Raw genomic sequence first — 22864 nt, 5'->3', positions numbered from 1 at the left:
AGAGAAATCAGAGCTCGAACAGAAAGGTTTAGGTGTTCGTTTTTCCGCGCGCTGTTCGGGAGTGGAATGGTAGAGAGAGAGAGTATAATTGTGGTTCGATGAACCCTCTGCCAAGCACTTAAATGTGAATTGCAGAGTAATCATGTAGATGTAGATGTAAAGGTGGCACAGAGAAGTAGTCTGACTGCATTGGGGAGTGGCGGTGTGAATGGGACAACAAGATTTCCGATGAGAAAAAATAGCACCAATTGCACTAGAAAACAGTTTTATCGGAACAAGTATGCTATTTCTTCTCACCGACATTCTTCAAAAAGAGCTGCTGGAAATGATGAACAAAAATATAAATGACAAATTGATCTTTGTTGTGGGCGAAGACGTGTGAGAGGAAATGTTGATGTAATCTGTTAACAGAAACTGGATCGTTTAACTTCACCATGTAATTTTGACACGAAAACAGCTAGGTCTCTGGCATTTGCAAAAATGAAAAAACAGGGAAGTCAACATGAAGTGTTCTGCACAAATCCAGTACGTGACGAAACCGAACGACGGTGCCACTTACATGCAGTTACCATTGTTAACAAAATCGATATCGCCAAGCCTGAATGCGCATCGTTTTTGTTTCAATTCTTGCTCTAAGGGGGGATAAGCAGGCTAGTAGCTTGTTGATGTACAGAATATCTAGTAATAAATCAATTACTTAAATATACAGCTCTAGACCCGGCGGCATATTTACAATGTGCAGCCGATATTTTTATCGGCCGGGACTTCGATATTTGTTCTGTCGATATAATGATACATCGACACTTTTCTTCGACATGTCGGCAGCCGCATAATGATACAATATAAATATCGATGTATCGGATACCCGATATTTTTAAAAATATCAACAGTCCTAGCTTAAACCCATAATCCTCGCGCCTTCCTAGAACAGCCCTCACGTAAAAAATAAAATGGCTACATTTCTATTCTATCGTTAGACCTAACCCGACTATACTACACCTTTTTAACGTGATCTCACGTTTACGAAAGCTAATTTTTTGTCATTGTGAACCGGGGGCAGGTGGATAACGATGACGGATGTCTGTGTCTATCTCATCAGCAATGCCGGGACACCTTATGTAACGCGGAACTGACCAGTGGATGTCACGATCGTCTGACCCACCAGTATAAAAGGACGCTGGGGGTATTGTGTTTTAAGGTTAAAATTACTGGCTAGATGCGAGTAGGACTCCTGCACTTAGTGTTTCGTATAAACTTAACTACGTAAACGGAGTTCATCGACTCCGGGAATCGAGAATCACGACCATTTTTGCCTGTTATCGACATTGATACTGGCGAGATATCGGACCCGGGTAATCCAAGATTTTCGATAAGGGGTTAATTTCAATAATATAAATCTGACAAAAAGTCATGTAGGAGACAGGCGACCATTACTATAATAATCAGTAGTTCCTCATTCAGTCTGACGAGGTCGCAATGGTAAAAGTCAAACATCAGGCAAGGACTGACTTTATTCCTGATATGACGAGTTTCGGAATTTATCCATCATGAGATATACATGAGCGATTACCGCACGTAACTAATCTGCGCCGGCCACTGTGGCCGAGCGGTTGTAGGGGCTTAAGTCCGGGACCGCGCTGCTGCTACGATAGCAGGTTCGAATCGTGCCTCTGGCATGGATGTGTGTGATGTTAGGTTAGTTAGGTTTAAGTAGTTCTAAGTCTAGGGGACTGATGACCTTAGATGTTAAGTCCCATTTGAACTATTCTGCGAATGTTTTTCACATACAGGGTGTTTCAAAAATGACCGGTATATTTGAAACGGCAATAAAAACTAAACGAGCAGCGATAGAAATACACCGTTTGTTGCAATAAGATTGGGACAACAGTACATTTTCAGGCAGACAAACTTTCGAAATTACAGTAGTTACAATTTTCAACAACAGATGGCGCTGCGGTCTGGGAAACTCTATAGTACGATATTTTCCACATATCCACCATGCGTAGCAATAATATGGCGTAGTCTCCGAATGAAATTACCCGAAACCTTTGACAACGTGTCTGGCGGAATGGCTTCACATGCAGATGAGATGTACTGCTTCAGCTGTTCAATTGTTTCTGGATTCTGGCGGTACACCTGGTCTTTCAAGTGTCCCCACAGAAAGAAGTCACAGGGGTTCATGTCTGGCGAATAGGGAGGCCAATCCACGCCGCCTCCTGTATGTTTCGGATAGCCCAAAGCAATCACACGATCATCGAAATATTCATTCAGGAAATTAAAGACGTCGGCCGTGCGATGTGGCCGGGCACCATCTTGCATAAACCACGAGGTGTTCGCAGTGTCGTCTAAGGCAGTCTGTACCGCCACAAATTCACGAAGAATGTCCAGATAGCGTGATGCAGTAATCGTTTCGGATCTGAAAAATGGGCCAATGATTCCTTTGGAAGAAATGGCGGCCCAGACCAGTACTTTTTGAGGATGCAGGAACGATGGGACTGCAACATGGGGCTTTTCGGTTCCCCATATGCGCCAGTTCTGTTTATTGACGAAGCCGTTCTGGTAAAAATAAGCTTCGTCAGTAAACCAAATGCTGCCCACATGCATATCGCCGTCATCAATCCTGTGCACTATATCGTTAGCGAATGTCTCTCGTGCAGCAATGGTAGCGGCGCTGAGGGGTTGCCGCGTTTGAATTTTGTATGGATAGAGGTGTAAACTCTGGCGCATGAGACGATACGTGGACGTTGGCGTCATTTGGACCGCAGCTGCAACACGGCGAACGGAAACCCGAGGCCGCTGTTGGATCACCTGCTGCACTAGCTGCGCGTTGCCCTCTGTGGTTGCCGTACGCGGTCGCCCTACCTTTCTACCTTTCCAGCACGTTCATCCGTCACGTTCCCAGTCCGTTGAAATTTTTCAAACATATCCTTTATTGTATCGCTTTTCGGTCCTTTGGTTACATTAAACCTCCGTTGAAAACTTCGTCTTGTTGCAACAACACTGTGTTCTAGGCGGTGGAATTCCAACACCAGAAAAATCCTCTGTTCTAAGGAATAAACCATGTTGTCTACAGCACACTTGCACGTTGTGAACAGCACACGCTTACAGCAGAAAGACGACGTACAGAATGGCGCACCCACAGACTGCGTTGTCTTCTATATCTTTCACATCACTTGCAGCGCCATCTTTGTTGAAAATTGTAACTACTGTAATTTCGAAAGTTTGTCCGCCTGAAAATGTACTGTTGTCCCAAGCATATTGCAACAAACGGTGTATTTCTATCGCTGCTCGTTTAGTTTTTGTTGCCGTTTCAAATATACCGGTCATTTTTGAAACACCCTGTACAACCTGAAATGCCTTATCTACGCGCAGTAGTTGCTCCTGGATATCAGATGATGAATAAATTCTGAAACGCGTCATGTGAGCAATAGAGTGATTCTTGCCTGATGTATGACTTTTGCCATTGCGACCCAGTCAGCCTGAATGCGTCTTCCCAAATTTCATAATTCCAGTTCAACAGAAAATACCCTATACGTCTTAGTGAATGCGTTTGCTAGAATGAAAATGTTGTTGTTGTTGTGGTCTTCAGTCCTGAGACTGGTTTGATGCAGCTCTCCATGCTACTCTATCGTGTGCAAGCTTCATCATCGCCCAGTACCTACTGCAGCCTACATCCTTCCGTATCTCCTTAGTGTACTCATTTCTTGGTCTCCCTCTACGATTTTTACCCTCCACGCTGCCCTCCAGTACTAAATTGGTGATCCCTTGATGCCTCAGAACATGTCCTACCAACCCATCCCTTCTTCTAGTCAAGTTGTGCCACAAACTTCTCTTCTCCCCAATTCTATTCAATACCTCCTCATTAGTTACGTGATCTACCCATCTAATCTTCAGCATTCTTCTGTAGCACCACATTTCGAAAGCTTCTATTCTCTTCTTGTCCAAACTATTTATCGTCCATGTTTCACTTCCATACATGGCTACACTCCATACAAATACTTTCAGAAACGACTTCCTAACACTTCAATCAGTACTCGATGTTAACAAATTTCTCTTCTTCAGAAACGCTTTCCTTGCCATTGCCAGTCTACATTTTATATCCTAATGAAATGAAAATATTTGACACAAATGACCGTGTCTTTCGACTGGAATGACTTAGAATCTTCGACTTTTCTCACCGCCGAGGGGCCTTAGGCTGTAGTATGTGGCGTAAATTTCAACTTGATACGTCTGCCCAGAAAAAGGGATCTTAAGCGATGGACGAACAGACAGTCAGATAAGAAACGACAAAATTTTTTTTCCCTGTGATATTATTACAAATTTGTAGCTTTCGGATTTTTTCCTTTTGTTGTACTATAAAACATTCATTTTTGCCCAATTTCATGATTCTAGACCAACGGGAAGTACTCTGTACATTTTGTAAAATGTGAGACATAAATGGCGGCATCTTTTGAATGGACTGACTTAGAAGTTTCAATGTTGTACTCTGGCAAAGAGACATTCACCTCAGTGAATAAATGTCAACTTGATACTTCCGTCCGTTCCAGAGAAAAGGAGCTTCTAACAGTCGGCACACAGATAAACGGACAACATAGTGGTATTACAAGTGTTCCGATTTTACCCATTGAGGTACAAAATGAAATGAAATGATCGTATGGCATTGTTGACCGGGAGGTCCCATGCGGGGAAGTTCGGCCGCCGTATTGCAAGTCCTTTTCAGTTGACGCCACTTCGGCGACTTGCGAGTCAATGAAGATGAAATGATGATGAACACACAACACCCAGTCATCACGAGGCAGAGAAAAATCCCTGACCCCGCCGGGAATCTAACCCGGGACCCCGTGCGCGGGAAGGTACAGAACCCTAAAAAGCAGTTACAGCACCATGGGTCGGTCAGGAGATACCAGCGACTTCGAACGTGAACTAGTGACTGCATGTCACACTAGTAACAAATCCATAGGAACATTTCAACACTTACAAAGTTGACCAAGTCGACTGTTGGTAATTTTATTCTAGAATGGAAACGCGAACGAACAACGACAGCTAAACCAAGATCATTCAGATCGTCGAGCATTGAGGAGGATTGTTGTAAAAAAAAAAAAATCACATGAAACCAACAGAAGGAATCACTCGTGAATTCCAAAATGGTAGCAGCGGTCCAGCTGACACGATGACTGTGCTTTCGGAGTCGGGCTACAGTGGTCGAAAACTCACCATAATCCACACTTTTCTGTAGTGAAAATGCCAGGCAGCGCCTGAGGCGATGTAAAGAGTTACGCCTTGGCGCCATGTATCGATGATTGGTTGCTTGTTTGGTTTGTTGGTTGGTTGACTGGTTTGCCGATTGGATGGTTTGTTTGGAAAGAAAGGGGCCCAAACTACAGTACCATCAGTCTCTCGCAAAGAATGACTTGAAACGAGCGATTTGGAGTCGTGAATCAGTCTATATCACGTGGCAAACCGATGGCTTTGCGTTAGGCGAGCACCTGCAGAACATTACCTGCCATCACGCGAAGTGCCTATAGTGTAGTCCGGAAGAAGTGCTGATACGATATCAGGGTGTTTCTTGTGGTTAGGGGGTGGTCCCCTTACTGTACTTCAGAAAACACAACATGTGGAAAGATATGTGAACACTTTATAGCATTGTGTACTACGTACAGTAGGGGAAAAGTTCGAAGACCGTTTATTGTATCAGCATGACAATGCATCCTATCATGGTTCAAATGGCTCTGAGCACTATGGGACTCAACTGCTGAGGTCATTAGTCCCCTAGAACTTAGACCTAGTTAAACCTAACTAACCTAAGGACATCACACACATCCATGCCCGAGGCAGGATTCGAACCTGCGACCGTAGCGGTCTCGCGGTTCCAGACTGCAGCGCCAGAACCGCGCGGCCACTTCGGCCGGCATCCTATCATGAAGCATAATTTTTGCAACAATGTTTCATGGACAATAACATTCTCGCAATGGATTTGTCTGCCCGGAATCCATACTTGAACTCAACGGAAAACTGCTGGAAACAGTTACAACGTCGACTTCGCTTCACAACACAGCGTCCATCATCACTAGATTCTCTGTTTTAGATTCAAAATGGTTCAAATGGCTCTGAGCACTATGGGACTCAACTGCTGTGGTCATAAGTCCCCTAGAACTTAGAACTACTTAAACCTAACTAACCTAAGGACAGCACACAACACCCAGCCATCACGAGGGAGAGAAAATCCCTGACCCCGCCGGGAATCGAACCCGGGAACCCGGGCGTGGGAAGCGAGAACGCTACCGCACGACCACGAGATGCGGGCTGTTTTAGATTGAAAGGGTCCTGTAGCCACCTTTTATTAGACCGGTAGCCCATTTTCACTACCATTTCTCTTTCTTTTCTTTGTTTATCTTTTCTCATAACTCTCATAGTGGTGTGATTGAATGAATGTGGTTGTGTGTCACGTTGCTAGACGGTGGCGTAGTCTGCTGCAGAAAGTGTGCGATAGTCATACAGATTGAGCAGCAGTTGTACAGAATAGCCAACTCTCGTAGTGGTCAAGAAGGCAAAGATGTTTGCGCTACTTGTGAGAAATCCACCTGCGTTAGGTTGGTGGCGGAAATGGCTTCTTTGGGTTTTTCGGGCCACGCGGAGCGTGGAAGAGGCTGGAGAAGAAAAAGGGAGGCAGTCTGCCGCCGGTACGGGAAACGACCACAGCTGTGTCCCAGTCGAAGAAGGGTGAATTAGACTGTCCACGTGGCGCGTTGTTACCTGGCGAGAGGAGAGCTGTTAGCTTTTGGTCTCGCTTTTCAACTCCGAAAGATTGCTTTGCCTTGTCGCAGCAAGGAATGCAAAACTTTGGCAGATTTTTCTTTTAGAAAATTTCTATAGCAGACTTGGATCCGCCGGAAGAGCGCCACACAAAGGTGTCGATAAGAAGTGAGCACTCGCTCCTGTATGAATGTCTGTTTGCCTTCAGCTGTGCCTGTATAAGCTTTTATTTTCCTAAATATTAATAGCTTCGCCCTCTCGTAAAATTTCCTTGCTTTATGTATCTTTCGTCCGTGGGGAGCCAACCACGTGGTTGAACATTCGAGTTTGTTAGGCTACCGTCATCACTAACTGTCCGATCTCGTGTTTGTTTTATAGAATGTTAACTGTTCGTGATTGTGTGATGTGATATTGTTGCAAGTAGGCCACGATACCTAGAAATTGCGTCTCCACAAACCACGTGGGCACGCAGGTGTACTGGGAAACGTGTACTGTTTCACGAGTTATTGTGATCAGTTATCAGGCAACAGCAGTTGTATGAATGATTCACACCAATGATTTTAGGTGTAGATTATAACAGTGAATGTATCAATGCTTTTCTTTAATGTTTTAGGAATTAATGTTATCAGGAATTGTGTACATGCCTCACATCCATATCTTAGGAATAACTGATTTTATCTAAAATTTTCTCTTGTACTCCGAGGTTACGTTTTTGCACCTAAGCCTCATAGCCTTTCCGGTAGCACATCCAACGCGTTTCCTTACGCACAGGTCCAGTGATTAGTTTCCCCTATTATTTTAAAACAAATGCTTTAGGTTAAGTCTTATTTTCAGGTGTGTCGCAGGGAGCTGATCTTATGCACATTGTTGATGCATTTTCTATTTTATTTTAAATGTTTGATTCTCGTAAACAGTGCACGGGCTATACTATTGATTACATCGCATCCCCTATGAGCAATATAACGACGTATGCATTTTATGAGTTTTTTGTCTGTGATCAAATTAATTTAATTTCCGACTCGGCCAAACCTTTGATTAGTTGTGTGGTTAGAGTCGGTGGCGACCCTAATCTTAACGTAATAACCCATAGAAACAGGTTAGTTACAAGATACTTGAGGAAGAATGTCTGCCATTCCTCTACGCACTTTCAGACTCTCCACTGAATGCGTCCCCCACAGAGATCAAGGCGTCATAAACGCAAAGGGTGGTCATACCCCATATTAATATCTACTAATAGGTGTCCGGATATTTCTGATCAGGTAGTGTTTATAAGATTGGACAAGGCCATACTGGCTATACGACTTTCCTGCACAAAGCAAAACCTACGTTTGTAGCAATTTTAGAATTTGAGAAAGGTTTTGACAAGTCTCTGTTGATCCATTGTGGCCATGGGACAGCGGCTGGTCAAATATTTAACAATGAAATTCGCCAAACAGCTACGCAATTTGGAAGTTATTTTATTTTCGCTGCCAGTTTCGGCAATTCATTGCGTTACCTTCAGGCCGCTTTTGACAATGTTGACTGGAATACTCTCTTTCAAATTCTAAAGGTGGCAGGGATAAAATACACGGAGCGAAAGGCTATTTACAATTTGTACAGAAACCAGATGGCAGTTATAAGAGTCGAGGGGCACGAAAGGGAAGCAGTGGTTGGGAAGGGAGTGAGACAGGGTTGTAGCCTCTCCCCGATGTTATTCAATCTGTATATTGAGCAAGCAGTAAAGGAAACAAAAGAAAAATTCGGAGTAGGTATTAAAATCCATGGAGAAGAAATAAAAACTTTGAGGTTCGCCGATGACATTGTAATTCTGTCGGAGACAGCAAAGGACCTGGAAGAGCAGTTGAACGGAATGGACAGTGTCTTGAAAGGAGGATATAAGATGATCATCAACAAAAGCAAAACGAGGATAATGGAATGTAGTCGAATTAAGTCGGGTGATACTGATGGAATTAGATTAGGAAATGAGACGCTTAAAGTAGTGAAGCAGTTTTGCTATTTGGGAGCAAAATAACTGACGATGGTCAAAGTAGAGAGGATATAAAATATAGATTGGCAATGGCAAGGAAATCGTTTCTGAAGAAGAGAAATTTGTTAACATTGAGTATAGATTTAAGTGTCAGGAAGTCGTTTCTGAAACTATTTTTATGGAGTGTAGCCATGTATGGAAGTGGACGATAAATAGTTTGGACAAGAAGAGAATAGAAGCTTTTGAAATGTGGTGCTACAGAAGAATGCTGAAGATAAGGTGGGTAGATCACATAACTAATGAGGAGGTATTGAATAGAATTGGGGAGAAGAGGAATTTATGGCAGAACTTGACAAGAATAAGGACCGGTTGGTAGGACATGTTCTGAGGCATCAAGGGATCACAAATTTAGCATTAGAGGGCAGTGTGGAGGGTACAAATCGTAGAGGGAGACCAAGATAGTACACTAAGGAGATCCAGTAGGATGCAGGCTGCAGTACGTACTGGGAGATGAAGAAGATTGCACAGGATAGGGAAGCATCGAGAGCTGCATCAAACCAGTATCAGGACTGAAGACCACGACGACGACGACAACAACAACAACAACAACAACAACAACAACTTCAGGCCCCATATGCACCTCTCAAAAATAATCGATTTTGGCATACTGGGGGCCATACGTTTTTGGATGTCGTGAATTCGTTTTGTGAAGTGCTTCCTTCGAGAACTTGCCTGCATTCCACTGTCCATTCTTTCGGACATTTCCCAAAGAACAGTCACCGCACATGTAGTAGTGATAAAACAGGAATGTCTTGAGACGAGAGGATGCACACGGGCTGCAGCACTCACCCCTGGAGGTGGTACTGGTACTGGTCGTGCAGGTGGTGGTGATGGTGGTGATGGCGCTGGTGGCGGCTGGCCCAGCTGGTGGCGAGTCTCGCCCTGGGGATCAGCTGTCTGCGGCGCTGCAGGTGCAGCTGCTGTCCCGTCTCCTGCAGCTGCCCCACCTCCTGCAGCTCCACCTCCGCCTGCTGCTGTTGCTGCTGCTCTCTGCAACACCATAGGGCGCCTCCTAAGTCTCGCTGTACGAGGGGCAGTCGAACGAAAACTGAACACCTGTCGCAACGGTACCTTGGAATGCTTCCATTCAACACACACGTCAAGACTTTTATTCCACTGAGCGACTATAGTACGCGTCATTTACGACGGCGGCCGAGTTTAGGTTCGTTCTGCGCATCTGACGTCACAAAACACAGTCGGCCAATGAACAGAGAACGACGTTGCTAGAGCTCGACTGCAGTGCAGAGCACGGACGAATGGCTTCAGTTTTAGAATTCTTTATACCAACTGCTTCATATTCTATTAATTAATTAAACCAAACAAGCAATAAGCCTCCTAATTCAGGCGATAGCTAGGAAAGATGTTTGTATCATTCTCACAAACCGCTTTTTCGCATTAAAGAACAGCGCTAATTGTTTATTTCCTATGGTACTTCGACGAAACGTGAATAATTCATAGTCATACCAACAGTGTTTGTCGGTATTTTGCGTCATGTTTTAAAGTCCTCCAGGAGTTCATTTGTATCAGGATCTGCGTTAGCGTAATGGTTAAGATGCTTAGCTGTGAGGTGAAAGGTTCTGAGTTCAAACCTTGTTCGGCTCTTATTATTTTCTTTATTTAAAAACAATATCGAAGTGTCTTACTTCATGAATTTAATTCATTTGAATGTAATTTTTTGAAATTTCTAGTGCTTTGTCTCTTCATTATAATCATATTAAGTTTTCGGTTTTTCTAATTTTGTCCTCCAATATTTCTTTTCACAGCAATTAAAAACAGTTAAAAGGCACACATACAATATTCATGTTATCTGTTTTGTTTGTATATCTTCTCTTCTGCAGTCACTATTTCACTATTCATGTTGAGATATATTCTTTGCGACAGTATTAAAAGTATTATTTAGAGCAGAATTTCGGCTCGAACGTTGCTGACCTACTTGATTGTCTGATGCAATTCTTTGCTTCGCAGCTTTGGCAATATCATCACATTCAATGTTTTCGTCAACTGATCTATGTTTTGGCAAGTATTTGCTGTCCATTGTGACAAACACAAATTGTTTGCGCACTGCGCCTCCCTGACAATATATTTTAGTTTCTATGTTTTATTACGTCCACAATTCAGTTTTGTGTACTTCGCCAATTTTGTTTTAAACAGAACTTTGTAGAAAAAAGCGAAATGACTCTGGTATAAATAAAACTTTTATTACAGTCTCGAAAGACGGAATATTTCTCAATATTACATACGACACCTATCTGGTACTTACATTAAATGAGATATTGTTATACAGTAAATTTTATATGAAATTTAGGTATCTTGTCCACATTTCTTTCTCAACATTGTGGCAACTAAAATCGACCATACGGAAAGTATACGCTATGGACTTTTACCTCTGCGAACTCTTCAAAATTTCGTGCAATGGTTTACTACATTTAATGCTGCACAATAACTGCGTTGAACATCGAAACAAAATTAAGTCATTTATGGGGGGAAGGTATCAGTCAAGAAGATGTGTAAAAATCAAATTTTTGGGCCAAATAGTTTTTGTGAAATCGAATGGTAAGTGTGTCAAAGCAGTCGAAACACCATGTGTCAGCACAGGCGAGCAGTGCAGTGATGACAAAATCGCGCACAGCGCGGAATGCGGGGAGCTCGTCTCTGTAGCAGCGAAAGGGTTAATGCGGCCGTGGTGGTTTTACTTCATAAACTGCGCACTCCCCCCTAAACGTAAGTTTGCGAAGTATACTATGGCGCTGCTTCTCTTGACGCGTACAACTGGCAACGCAGCAATCTCCCGCGTCTGGGCGAGCATGCGCGAGCCACCAAGATAAAAGAATTGAACTATAGACGATCTGATGTGTCGGCAGCTGGGCCAACACCTTGTAGATCGAAGTGGCTGAAAGTGCAAGCTAAACTAACGCAGACGGGCGTGAAGTACTGGAACATGAGACTTATTAATGAATAAGAAGAACAGTACGTAGCTGGAATAATATACTTAACTTTATTCTCTTGTTGGAATACATCTCTTGAATAGTAGTAAGCTATAAGCACTGATACACATGGCGCCTTGCTAGGTAGTAGCTATGGAATAAGCTGAAGGCTATTCTATCAGTCTCTCGGCAAATGAGAGGAAGACTTGGTAGGTCTGGTCGCAAGCTATGTCGTCCGTACAACTGGGGCGAGATCTAGTCCGTGTCTTGTGACCTGCCATGTGGTGGCGCTAGGATTGCGATTACACAGTGGCGACACGCGGGTCCGACATGTACTACAGGACCGCGGCCGATTTAAGTTACCACCTAGCAAGTGTGGTGTCTAGCGGTGACACCACACGATCAATAACAGTTTCGTAGAAAGCGATCGGCCGCTGACAGGTCAACAAGTGCACCCACTCTCGCACTTCATTGTCTAACTGAAACTGACGTCCACTCATGTCTTTCTTCATGTCGTCAAATATGTGAAAACCACGCGGTGGAAGGTCCAAGCTCTACAGAAGATGTTGCAGTGCTTTCGAAGCAAACCGCCGAAGCGTAGTTTTGGTCAGATTGGTAGTGTGAGGGCAGGCATTATCGTGCGGCAGTATGATGCCGACCGGCAACATTCCAACAGCCTGAGGGCAAACGGCAGAGCCGATTGTGGAAACATCGCACGTCACCCGCCATCAAAGAAATCCAAAGCTGTTCACACAAGTTCCTGCAAGATCATGATAACCTTCTCCTTCAACTGCAGGGGCCCTGGCTTTACAGCCATCATATTCAGCTACAAGAAGCTCTTCTTACAGGGGAACCTCCCCATCGCACCCCCTCAGATTTAGTTATAAGTTGGCACAGTGGATAGGCCTTGAAAGACGGAACACAGAACAATCGAGAAAACAGGAAGAAGTTGTGTGGAACTATGAAAAAAATAAGCAAAATATCCAAACTGAGTAGTCTATGCTCAAGATAGGCACCATCAAGGATAGGGTGAGCTCAGGAGCGCCGTGGTCCCGTGGTTAGCGTGAGCAGCTGTGGAACGAGAGGTCCTTGGTTCAAGTCTTCTCTCGAGTCAAAAGTTTACTTTCTTTATTTTCGCAAAGTTATGATCTGTCCGTTCGTTCATTGATGTCTCTGTTCACCGTAATAAGTTTAGTGTATGTGTTTTGCGACCGCACCGCAAAAACCGTGCGATTAGTAGACGAAAGGACGTGCCTCTCCACTGGGGACCGAGAACATTTGATCGCAATGTCAAAGGTCAGCCGATCCCTCCACAGGAAAACACGCCATATATATTCTATACGACACTGGTGACGGAATGTGCGTCACATGACAGGAATATGTTGTCGGCCCACCTAACTTGTACGCTTGGCGAATGGGGAAAAAGATTCTTCTACCTAGCCCGAATTAGGTTTTTCTTGTGGATGTGATAATCACTCCCAAAAAAGTGATGAAAATATAAGAGTTTGTCGCATAAACTGCAACAAATGAATGCAACAGTTTCACAGTCGCACAGTTTTCCCTGTGCTCTGTCAAAACATATGTTTTTAACGTTTTCAAATTTTTCCGTGTGTAGGCCGTCAAATCCTGCATATGTCCAAGCAAATCTGAACTTGTCCCGGAATTTTGTACAGCGAAGTTGATTATGTGTGAGTGCCTGAACTCTGGTAATTGACACACGATCACGTAAACAATACTGCTCTGTATACCTGTGCAGCTTCGCAAAATCATAGAATCTTTTCACAAAGTATTTCACTTGCCGAAAACCAAACACATCTAACGGTTGCACAAGAGGTGTACAATCTGGAGGAATGGTAACCACGTCTACTCCCACACTAAAATTGTCTGACAATAAAAAATTAAACGGAAGACCAATCAAGCCCCTCTCGTTCCGCAGCTGCTCACACTAACCACGGGACCACGGCACTCCTGAGCTCACACCCTATCCTTTATGTTGCCTATATTGCGCATTGACTACTCAGTTTGTACATTTTGCTTATTTTTTCATACTTCCACACAACTTCTTCCTGTTTTCTCGATTGGTCTGTGTTCAGTTTTTCAAGGCCTATCCACTGTACCAACTTATAACTAAATCTGAGGAGGGTGCGATGGGGAGGTTCCCTTGTTAGAGCAGTTGACAAAGCAACTGTTGGAAGATGACGTAATTTGGTGTGAGGTACAGGTGACAGATGGTTTATTCGGTACGTGTGTCGTGAGAAAGACCACCTAAATTGTGGTCCTTCCCCGTGATTGGATGCTGTGTTCGGAAGTAGTCCCCAGAATGCTAAACTTTTGTTAGTAATATTAGAAAAACTAAACAGTGAATTTACTTTCATCTCATGTAAATGCATTTCTCAATAGCAGGTGATCATTCCATTATTTCAAAAATGCTAATTATCAGCAGAATAATAAACAATTGCTAAACGAAAAGGCAGACGAAGCACTTTGGGGATCTTCGGGTCACGCCTAATGTGGAGGGCGGATGAGATGGTTTAAGCAATCTCTGGGTTTTTGGACGTGTAATTGAGAACTAATTTGATAGTAATTACGCAAACACGCAGTAATTATTTTGTTTATTCTCTGTGAAAGTGTGGCGAAGGGAAATTATTTGTGATTCACAAAGTGGACTATAACCGTGCAGTTTCTCGTATTCTGCTAATAAAAAGCGAGTGGTATCCTGTTTAAACAAAGTAAATCAAAATTTAAGTATGTACACAATACTAGCTTGTCGCTAGCAGTTTGTTGCAGCCTCAAGATAACGGATTCACGACGTGCGTGCTGTTTTCTGCGCAGGGGACTTCTACTATAGAAAACTGCACATTGGTGAACACTATTCCGAACTTACGCATTTCGGTCTGGGTAGTGGAAGCTACTCGCGTGTACTACAATCTTAGTACAATTGAGATCAGTGACACGTCTTCTGTAGGAACACAGAAGTAGTATGAAGGAAGGAAGCCGGCCGGGGTGGTTGGTTGGTTGGTTGGTTTGGGGAAGGAGACCAGACAGCGTGGTCATCGGTCTCATCGGATTAGGGAAGGATTGGGAAGGAAGTCGGCCGTGCCCTTTCAGAGGAACCATCCCGGCATTTGCCTGGAGTGATTTAGGGAAATCACCCGGCCGGGGTGGCCAAGCGGTTCTAGGCGCTACAGTCTGGAACCGCGCGACCGCTACGGTCGCAGGTTCGAATCCTGCCTCGGGCATAGCTGTGTATGATGTCCTTAGGTTAGTAAGGTTTAAGTAGTTCTAAGTTCTAGGGGACTGATGACCTCAGAAGTTAAGTCCCATAGTGCTCAGAGCCATTTGAACCATTTTTTTTCTCACACAAACCCGGCCCATTTTGTATGATTATTTTTAATACCTCCTAACTGGCGTTTCCGAAGCGCAAAAGGCAGGCCTTATATTTGTAGACTTCTGTCTATCTTTTCTCTTTGTTGAGGCTTAAGCTCCTACTTAACTTGGAATTATTTGATTTAACGTTTGTATTTAAATTGTTCCCATATGCTGATTCCATATATTCACTTGGATCTTTTTATTAACATTAACACGTGAGTTATGCTTACCAGTTCAGTGGTTAATTCAGTTCTTATATTAAATTTTCCCAATTCTGCAGAGTTCCACATTGGCAAACTTCCTCCAGTTTCTGTTTGCAAATCACTCTGCAGATAACCATTGACCTGTTAATAACCACCGGACGAGGTGGCGCAGTGGTTAGCACACTGGACTCGCATTCGGGAGGACGACGGTTCAAACCCTCGTCCGGCCATCATGATTTAGGTTTTCCGTGATTACCCTAAATCGCTTCAGGCAAATGCCGGGATGGTTCCGTTGAAAGGGCACGGGCGAATTCCTTCCCCACCCTTCCGTAATCCCACGGGACTGATGACTTCGCTGTTTGGTCTCCTTCCACAAATCAACCAACCATTAATAACCATTTACCAGTGATGGGAACTGCCGTCAAGGAAACATTGGGATAACAGAGTAATACGCCATTAAAACAGGTAGGGCACACCAAGTTAGCTACTGTGGAACTTCGATTTCCTGGCGTTCCCTGGTCACATCGAAAGTAAAGCGTGCAGAAATTTCCATTTTGGATTCTGTAGGACTAGTCTGCCTCGTAGCTGCGGTTTCCAGACAGAGTGCCTCCACTCAGCAAACACCCCAGACAGTACCGATACTCAGGGTGTATACGACCCGGGACAGTTGGGAGATTCGGGAAAAACCCGGTAATTTTTTCGACCGGGAAAAACCCGGGAATTTTTTAGAATTCCGGGAATTTTTGATTGTTTTAGTTATCTGTTAAGTTTTTGTGATTTTGACTGATAAGAACCAATACTCTAACGAAAGATATTACTGTATACCACTTTTGCAGAATAATACTGCAGCAATAAAACATGAACGAGAGAAAAAAAAGGAAAATAAGGCTTAAGTCGCAAAGGAAATGCGCCATATACAACAACAAAACACTGTGCTCATACAAGCGTCTGCCAACCAAAGGGTGTCAAAGGCTTTAGGAAGAATATGCAGTGCATCCTAAAAACAAATTGCCTCCGATTAGCGTAACGTGACAGCTGTTTACATTAGACTCATTTTAGCAGTTGCAGGCGGGCTCTTACGCTTGCGCAGTTGAGTCGCGTGTGAGTAGTACCCCAGATCACGTAAGATCTTATGTGATCTGGGGTAATACCTTCTCCCGCTTCTGGCTACAGACGTGTGGCTTGGCGCCACTATCTAAATTGCTCCGGTTCGGAAATATCGTAGATCAGGGGCTGATGCACAGAGCAGTCTGAGTTGTAGTGGGGAGGTGGGTAGTCTCCACGTGACCTGTGTTTACGTTTAGTGATTTTGCTGTTTCCTCTTCGGTTATTGCTCTCACATTAAATGAAAACAAAAAGGATTTCTGTGGCCGGGAGCTACCAAATGAATTGAAATACGTTCGCATAATTACGGAGGGCTAAAATGTGTTATTAGTTTCAGGTTTTATTTCCACCTTTCTGACAGTTAAGCATTAATCGCCTTGCAGAACAATGAAGTTATTTTTGTCTGTTTGCTAAAGAGATTTGGCTTTCATTAATCTTTTGCGCTGAGGCAGTCAATTTATTTGAAACGAAGTGTTTAATTTAACACTGTTGGCTAGTTTCAACTGTTCGCTGCATTTCAAGTGCACGTTTTCCATTTTCTAGCTCGTATGGCATTATGCCATAATAATGAACCAAACATGAGATAATAAGAGTACTGGTACTCAAGAAAATTTACATCCGCATCTGGACATACGATTGTGCACTTTAAGCCGAATTATGCATTTTAGTATGGTTCACGAAATTCCGATGCTCTTGAAGTATCCTTTGATGTCTTGTTTCTTTTATGACATAATGTTTAAGATCTTTTAATGTTTTACACGTACGAACATGCGGGCTTCCTACGTCATCGTAGATCCGCAGGCGCAGGCGCAGTGACGCCTGTTATCCGGCGCTCTCTGGCAACTGCTGAATCGAACCAATTTCTAGCAGGTCACGGGAAAATATTGGGAATGGTGGTTTGAAAAGTGTTACTTTCAAAGTAAATTTCCTTTTACGCGAGATGAACTATGTGCGAGAATGTACGATGACTTTCCTAGATCACAGAGCGTTTGACTCTCATTCAAAAATCTACTCTTTGAGGACGACCATCTAGAAGAATTTCGAGCCCAGAACATCAGACACTTACGTCGTTATTAAAAATTTTACTCGCACATTTGTGTGATGTTTCTTAAAGGATAACACGCGCAAAAAGATCAGCATTATGTGTAGAAGCTTAGCTTGTCTTGCAGCTTATTAATCTTCGAGACGAATATTATTTGTGAAAGCTTTGTTTTTCTTGTAGCAACACTATGTCTATTAATTTCCACCATTAACTTTTCTTTTTTGTGTGTTCGCGCTACTTAAGAGTGATCTTGCTATTGGTTGACTACAACACGTGTCCTATGCTGTCATCAGCTGGCGAGATCACGTGACATGAGCTATGACTGGCTTACAAAAGCGTCGCAATCTCGATTTGATTGCTTCGGAAAGTAACATGCAGTGTTTGGTGGAATTCGAATTTATACCTCCGTAACAAGAAAAAAATGCAGCGTACATGTTGCTGCACACCACAGATATTTCCAAAACGTGTTTTTTTTCCCCCTGGGTTTCGTTTTCCACAGTGCCGGCAAATTCTACGTTTGTGTAGAAAATCGTAAACATTCTAAGGATTGATAAGTTTTACAGTGCCGAGGAAAAGTAAACTGTCACTTAACACGGAAAATGTGTATTTTCAACCGGGAGAAAGTATATTTTCAACCGGGAAATCCGGGAAGTTTTTTTTCTTGTCCATGTATACACCCTGATACTGCAAGGGCGCCGCAGTCGGTACTCGCTCAACGGCGACAGGCAAAGCAGTCGAATCCCAAAGAAGAGACCGTCAGTGTTTGCCCTCCGCAACGTTCACTGCTCTAGCGGAAGTCGCGCTGCCTGCCCTGTGGTTGTTGCGTGTTGCCGATAGTGGATTCCGCGGTACTCGGCCCAGGCGCGACTGCAATTGTGGGCAGTCAAGTCGGGGAGCTTGGCCGAGATAAAGCACGTTACAGTGAAAAACAGCTTCCATTCCTTTTGTCAACCAGTGTGGAAACAGCTTCTCTGACGCTTGTTCGGCGAAGTAATTTCGTTTCGATAAGAACAGTAGTTTAGAGTGACACAATCCCGTATGTGTGGAAGCCATTCCGAATCATTCCGGTAATGGCGAGAAATCTTTCTTTGTTACGCGAGCATATATCTTACTAAACTTTGAGAAAAGGAATCTGAACGCTGTCCTGTGAAACAGCGATTCGTGAAAGTCTGCGAACGCTGACTTCCAGTCAGAGAAGCTTATTTTAATGGTAGATTTTGGAATGAGTGGTTCTTAATACTGTACGAGCGATTAGGCCCCATAGACTAGCCCTTAAAATCGGTAGTAAGAGCTTCTCTTTCCGCGAACCTGAAGTATAGTTACAACACCTCCTTTAAGCAAACGGGACGGTATGTTCTCGAAACTTCAACAAAAGCCCGTACCGAGCTACTGAGCGTCTCTCCTGCAGAGTCTTCCACTGGAGTTTATCTATCATCTCCATAACGCTTTCGCGATTACTAAATGATCCTGTAACGAAGCGCGCTGCTCTCCGTTGGATCTTCTCTATCTCTTCTATCAACCCTATCTGGTACGGATCCCACACTGCTGAGCAGTATTCAAGCAGTGGCCGAACAAGCGTACTGTAACCTACTTCCTTTGTTTTCGGATTGCATTTCCTTAGGATTCTTCCAATGAATCTCAGTCTGGCATCTGATTTACCGACGATCAACTTTATATGATCATTCCATTTTAAATCACTCCTAATGCGTACTCCCAGATAATTTATTTAATTAACTGCTTCCAGTTGCTGACCTGCTATATTGTAGCTAAATGATATGGGATCTTTCTTTCTATGTATTCGCAGCGCATTACACTTGTCTACATTGAGATTCAATTGCCATTCGCTACACCATGCGTCAATTCGCTGCAGATCCTCCTGCATTTCAGTACAATTTTCCATTGTTACAACCGCTCGATATACCACAGCATCATCCGCAAAAAGCCTCAGTGAACTTCCGATGTCATCCACAAGGTCATTTATGTATATTGTGAATAACAACGGTCCTACGACACTCCCCTGCGGCACACCTGAAATCAGTCTTACTTCGGAGGACTTCTGTCCATTGAGAATGGCATGCTGCGTTCTGTTATCTAGGAACTCTTCAATCCAATCACACAATTGGTATGATAGTCCGTATGCTCTTACTTTGTTCATTATACGACTGTGGGGAACTGTATTGAACGCCTTGTGGAAGTCAAGAAACACGGCATCTACCTGGGAACCCGTGTTTATGACCCTCTGAGTCTCGTGGACGAATAGGGCGAGCTGGGTTTCACACGATCGTCTTTTTAGAAACCCATGCTGATTCCTACAGAGTCGCTACTACTTTTATACTACGCAGGTGCTACTACTTTTATGCTACATGTCGTTATCATAAACCACCCCGCTCACTCGACCAGCCACCGTATTTTGTCCAGTGACATTTTAATTGCACTCTTTAATTACTAAAATTATTGCGGGCGGCAGCTACACTGAAGAGCGAAAGAAACTGGAACGCCTGCCTAACATCGTGTAGGGCCCCCACGAGCACGCAGAAGTTCCACTACACGACGTGGTATGGACTCGACTATTGTCTGAAGTAGTGCTGGAGGGAACTGACACCATGAATGCTGCAGGGCTGTCCAGAAATCCGTAAGAGTAAGAGGGGGTGGAGATCTCTTCTGAACAGCACGTTGCAAGGCATCCCAGATATTCTCAGTAATGTTCAAGTCTGGGGAGTTCAGCGGCCAGCGGGAGTGTTTAATCTCCCAAGAGTGTTCCTGGAGTCACTCTGTAGCAATTCTGGGCGTGTGGGGTGTCGCATTGTCCTGCTGGAATTGCCCAAGTCCGTCGAAATGCTCAGTGGACATGAATGGATGCAGATGACCAGACAGGACGGTTACGTACGTGTTTCCTGTCAGAGTCGTATCTAGACGTATCAGGGGTCCCATATCAACCAAACTACACACGCCCCTCACCATTACAGAGCCTCCACCAGCTGGAACAGACCCCTGCTGACATTCAGGGTCCATAGATTCATGAGGTTGCCTCCATAGCCGTACATGTCCATCCGCTCGATACAATTTGAAACGAGACTCGTCAGATCAGGCAACGTATCTACAGTCATCAACAGTCCAATGTTGTTGTTGTTGTTGTTGTTGTTGTTGTTGATGATGATGATGATGATGATGATGATGATGATGGGCCCTGGAGAGGCGTAGAGCATTGTGTCATCAAAGGTACACGAGTGTACCTTCGGCTCCGAAAGCCTATATCGACGCTGTTTCGTTGAATGTTTCACGTGCTGTCACTTGTTAATGGCCCAGCACTGAAATCTGCAGCAATTTGCGGAAGCGTTACACTTCTGTCGCGTTGAACGATTCTATTCAGTCGTCGTTGGTCCCGTTCTAGCAGGATATTTTCCGACTGCAGCGATGTCGGAGATGTGATGTTTTACCGGATACCTGATATTCACGGTACACTCGTGAAATGAAGGTGATCATACATGACGCTTACTTACGTGTCACCTGTCAGAGTCGTCTTTAGACGTATCAGGGGTCCCGTATCACTCCAACTGCACGCGCCCCACACCCTTACAGACCCTCCACAAGCGTGAACAGTCTCCTGCTCACATGGAGGGTCCACGGATTCATGAGGTTGTCTCCATACCCGTACACGTCCACCCACTCATCCGAGCAGGCAACATTTTTCCAGTCATCAGCAGTCCAACGCCGCTGTTTACGGGCCCAGGCGAGGCGTAAAGCTTTGAGTCGTGCAGACATCATGAGTATTCGAGTGCGCTTTTGGCTCGGAAAGCACATATCGATTATGTTTCGTTGAATAGTTCGCACGCTGACACTTGTTGATGGCCCAGCATTGCAATCTGCAGCAATTTGCGGAAGGGTTACACTTTTGTCATGTTCAACGATTCTCTTTAGTCGTCGTTGGTCTCGTCCGTGCAGGGTCTTTTTCCAGCCGCAGCGATATCGGAGATTTGAGGTTTTACCGGATTCCTTATATTCACGGTATACTCGTGAAATTGTCGTACGGGACAGTCTCCACTTCATCGCTACTTCGGAGATACTGTGTCGCATCGCTTGGGCGCCGACTATAACACCACGTTCAGACTCACTTAAATCTTGATTACATGCCATTGTAGCAGTATTAACCCACCTAAAAACTGCTTCAGACACTTGTTGTCTTATATAGGCGTTGCAGACCGCAGCGCCATATTCTGCTTGTTTAAATATCCCTGTATTTGAATACGCGTATCTATACCAGTTTCTTTGGCGCTTCAGTGTACAATATTTTGTGTTAGCAGAAGAGCCAACGCCGTGTTACGAGTGGAGGCCGAAATGCACGCGTTTTAGCTCACGCAGGCTGGCGTGAGGAGGGAAGAACTATACTGACGTGAGGTCTGGAACATGACAAGGAATTAGAATTCAGAAAGCGGACGGGATTAGTTTGATACTTAACTTTCATCCACTAATGATGAACGTCGCTCTTGACGGTACATGAGTCAAAATATTATCTGTTCAGAAGATATGACTTATAGTAACTGAATATGGCGCCTTGCTAGGTCGTAGCAAATGACGTAGCTGAAGGCTATGCTAAACTGTCGTCTCGGCAAATGAGAGCGTATGTAGACAGTGAACCATCGCTAGCAAAGTCGGCTGTGCAACTGGGACGAGTGCTAGGAAGTCTCTCTAGACTAGACCTGCCGTGTGGCGGCGCTCGGTCTGCAAACACTGATAGTGGCGACACGCGGGTCCGACGTATACTAACGGACCGCGGCCGATTTAAAGGCTACCACCTAGCAAGTGTGGTGTCTGGCGGTGACACCACAATCTCTGCGTGCCGCCAGTTAGCAGAGAAATTGCAATAAATTTTGGAGGCACGGTACCGCTACAGTTAGTGCTGTGTTGTAAAATTCGCCCATTCGAACGTGGTGTCCGGCGTTAAGTCTGCTATTATTTTTCAAATATCAACCAACAGTTTTTGTCAGATGACGGGGCGTTGCCTGTGTCGACTGAACTGAAGCGTGGCTCGTCGATAGAGATTTACTTTAAGCCCCACGAGTAGAACGCGGCGTCATACACACTGCGATCCATTATTAGGCCGCGCGATCGTTTCTCCCGCGTAAAATGAGGGCGCATTAATCCGGCGCCGAGCAGCGTAAATGGAGTGTGTTACTGTGTGTCAGTAAACGAGCTTGATAAGCCGACACTTGTGACCGTAGTCGCTCTTGTCGCATGTGAACAACAGCAAACTTAAGCGCTTTGTCGCTGTCACCCGGAGCGGTGATTTTTGTCATGTAGGGGAACTCGTGCAGAAAGCAGCAGGAGGCATGATGTCATTGTGCCCTTTTCTGGACTGGAGAATGCTGCAGCCTCTTGTGGTGGCATGTAACGACGTCTGTGAATGGAACGGAAGGCGCGGCACGCTTTTTAACTTAGTTCGGGG

At 44.3% G+C, this 22864-nt stretch overlaps 1 long non-coding RNA gene across 1 annotated transcript in view; it reads right to left on the bottom strand.

Moving 5' to 3' along the window:
• Positions 1–22864, bottom strand: part of LOC126203547 (uncharacterized) — a 103212-nt gene that overhangs the window by 23200 nt on the left and 57148 nt on the right. Inside the window, exon 2 of the long non-coding RNA XR_007540293.1 lies at positions 9569–9769. This is a non-coding gene — a long non-coding RNA (uncharacterized LOC126203547). The remainder of the gene's footprint in view (positions 1–9568; positions 9770–22864) is intronic.

Source organism: Schistocerca nitens, chromosome 9 (assembly GCF_023898315.1).
Source record: "Schistocerca nitens isolate TAMUIC-IGC-003100 chromosome 9, iqSchNite1.1, whole genome shotgun sequence".
In the NCBI taxonomy this organism is placed as follows: domain Eukaryota; kingdom Metazoa; phylum Arthropoda; class Insecta; order Orthoptera; family Acrididae; genus Schistocerca; species Schistocerca nitens.
Note: the sequence above shows the minus strand (reverse complement) of the source record. Positions and strands in the feature narration are given on the sequence as shown.